We start from the raw sequence: 3,086 nt of genomic DNA on the forward strand, positions 1-3,086 counted from the left end.
AAATGAAACCTAAGACAGATCTTGTTATTATTATCTGAATTGTATGATAAATATTTGACTTGTTCTTAATTATGTGTTCTTAATTCTTGTTTTGATATTCTAGGATATTGATTCAAGTTAAGCTCTTATTTAGAGGAGGAATAGACCATGTCTAAGAGTAAATTTGTCATAATTAAGCGGAGTTGATTACGCGCCTAGAGATAGGGTGACAAGATTTTTCCGGATTAGGGTGAAACCTAATAAGGGAATCCATAGATCGAGTTAATGCAATTCTAGGGTGTTAATTAGAAAGAGATTTCAATTATTCAACCTAGGGTTAGACGTTATTAGTCTCGAGAGATATAATGGGATTTCTACGGATCAAGTCAAATGAATAAATCGTCTGATTCAGAGTCAAATAACAAGTGAAGTCTAGGTGGATTTGTCCTTAGGTATTGTCTCAATCAATCAAAATTTCCCAAAATTATTTTTCCAAGTTTTTTTCTTTCTATGCATTCTTAGTTAATAATTAGTTTAGACAACCAAACCTCTTAAATTTTAGGCTAAATAATAAAAATGAAGTAAATACTAGTACTCGTAGTTCCTTTGGGTTCGACAATTTGGTCTTGCTGAACTATACTACTGTTCGATAGGTACACTTGTCTTAATTGTGATAATAAGTTCGTCTCAAGAACATTTCAGTTATAAATCTTTAAAACTTGTTACGAATATCACGCATCAAGTTTTTGGCGCCATTGCTGGGGAACTAGGATATTAGGAAAACTCGATTTTTATTACTTTAGCCACTTTACTTTAATTACAATTTAAATTTTTATTTTCTTTTCTAATTTTTCTGTTATTTCCTTCTGACAGGCTTTTCTAGTTTATGACCAGAAGAAACCCGTCAGGACCACTACTATTTGACGGTGAGATCGACCGCACAGTTCGTAGGAACCGGAGAGAAATAAGGCGAAGCCTAAGATACACAGAGGATGAGCAAGAGGACGATTCTTTAACCACAACCGAGGAGATGGCTGAAAACCAAGAAAATCTGCTACCTCCTGCGATTGTTGTTAATCAGAATCCTGCTCCGCGCACTATGTATGATTATGTTAAACCTTTTTTATCAAGAACTGAATCGAGCATAGTTAGACCGGCTGTAGCCGCAAATACTTTTGAACTGAAACCTAACACAATTCAAATGATACAACAGTTTGTTCAGTTTAATGGTTTGCAGGACAAGGATCCCAACGCTCACTTGGCAAACTTTTTGGAACTATATGATACATGTAAAATTAATGGCATTTCTGATGACGCCATTTGTCTTCGGTTATTCCCCTTTTCATTAAGAAACAAAGCTAAACAGTGGTTAAACTCATTGCCACGAGGGTCAATCACTACTTGGGAACAAATGACCGAAAAGTTTTTATTAAAATATTTTTTACCGGCTAAAATGGGTAAATTACGTAATGATATTTCTTCCTTTGTGCAGATGGATTTAGAAACACTCTACGATGCATAGGAGAGATACAAGGACCTCTTAAGAATATGCCCTCACCATGGGTTACCGCTTTGGCTACAGGTTCAAACCTTTCATAATGGCCTGAATCCTTCGACTCGATAAATGGTTGACGCAGCTACTAGTGGAACAATCAATAATAAGACACCTGAAGATGCCTATGAATTTATAGAGGAGATGTCACTGAAGAACTATTAGTGGCAAGTTATGAGGACAAAACCAACAAAAACAGTCGGCGTTTATAACGACGTTACGGTCACCATGCTCTCTAATCAGATAGAACTCTTGAATAAGAAAATTGATGGTTTCCTTAGTTCTTCACAGGTTCACCCAGTAATGCAATGCGAAGTAAGTGGAGGCGGATCAAACAGTTCAGAATACCCACCTTATGGCCACAACATGGAGAACGAACAGTTAAATTACATGGGTAACAATCCTCGATCTCAAAACAATCCCTATAGCAATACTTACAATGCAGGTTGGAGGAACCCCCCTAATTTTCATGGGGAGGCCAAGAGAATCAGAGACCACCACCTCCAGGCTTCCAACAACCACCCTATAAACAAGAGAAAAAACCGAACCTTGAGGAGATGTTAACAAAATTCATCTTAGTGTCAGAAACTCATTTTGAGAATACCGAGACCACACTCAAAAATCAACAATCAATCCAGGGGCTCGAAACTCAGATTGGACAGCTCGCCAAGTTGATTTCCGAATGACCACAAGGTAGTCTGCCAAGCCGCACTGAATCTAACCCAATGGAGCATCTCAACGCTATTGCCATTCAAGATGAGGAAGGGCTAGTTGCAGAACCAAGGCCAGAAACGGTGGTAAGCATAGGTAAGGATGAGGTAGGCCATAATGAGCCAAAGCCGGTGATTACAGAATATAGACCTCGTGTGCCATACCCCAATGCGACAAGGAAAGACCATTCAGATGAACAATTTGGTAAATTCCTTAAACTTCTAAAGAAACTACATATTAACTTACCGTTTATTGAAGCCCTTTCGCAGATGCCAAACGCAGTCAAGTTTTTAAAAGAGCTTCTAGCAAATAAACGGAAGTTAGATGAAGCATCGCATGTGGAGTGAAGCAGCGATGCTTTCACCATTCTACAGAATAAGCTGCCTAACAAACTAAAAGATCTAGGGAGTTTTACAATTCCTTGTTTAATTGGTAGTTTAGATTTTAATAATGCGTTGGCTGATTTAGGGGCTAGTATCAATGTTATACCTTACAAATTATTTAAGCAACTAGGTCTAGGGAAACCCAGACAAACTAGGATGAGCATTCAATTAGCAGATAAAACTATCAGATTTCCTAGGGATATTCTTGAAGATGCACTCGTTAAAATTGGCAAATTTATATTCCCAGTTGATTTCGTTGTTCTAGACATAGAGGAGGATAGCAACGTCCCCTTAATTTTAGGAAGGCCCTTTTTAGCAACCGCCAGAACAATTATTGACATTGGCACAGGTGAACTGACACTTTGTGTGGGAGACGAAACAATCACCCTTCAAGCCCGTAATTCATTTGGTTGTATAAATCATTTGGCTAAAACTAACCATATAGTGTAACCTTTTTTTGG

At 37.8% G+C, this 3,086-nt stretch overlaps 1 non-coding gene across 1 annotated transcript; it reads right to left on the minus strand.

Moving 5' to 3' along the window:
* Nucleotides 1-1,438: 1,438 nt before the first annotated feature.
* On the minus strand, nt 1,439-1,545 carry LOC128291202 (small nucleolar RNA R71). The gene has a single exon (XR_008280978.1). It is a non-coding gene; the product is annotated as a small nucleolar RNA R71 (small nucleolar RNA).
* Between the last annotated feature and the right edge of the window lie 1,541 nt (nt 1,546-3,086).

Source organism: Gossypium arboreum, chromosome 3 (genome assembly GCF_025698485.1).
Source record: "Gossypium arboreum isolate Shixiya-1 chromosome 3, ASM2569848v2, whole genome shotgun sequence".
Lineage (NCBI taxonomy): Eukaryota > Viridiplantae > Streptophyta > Magnoliopsida > Malvales > Malvaceae > Gossypium > Gossypium arboreum.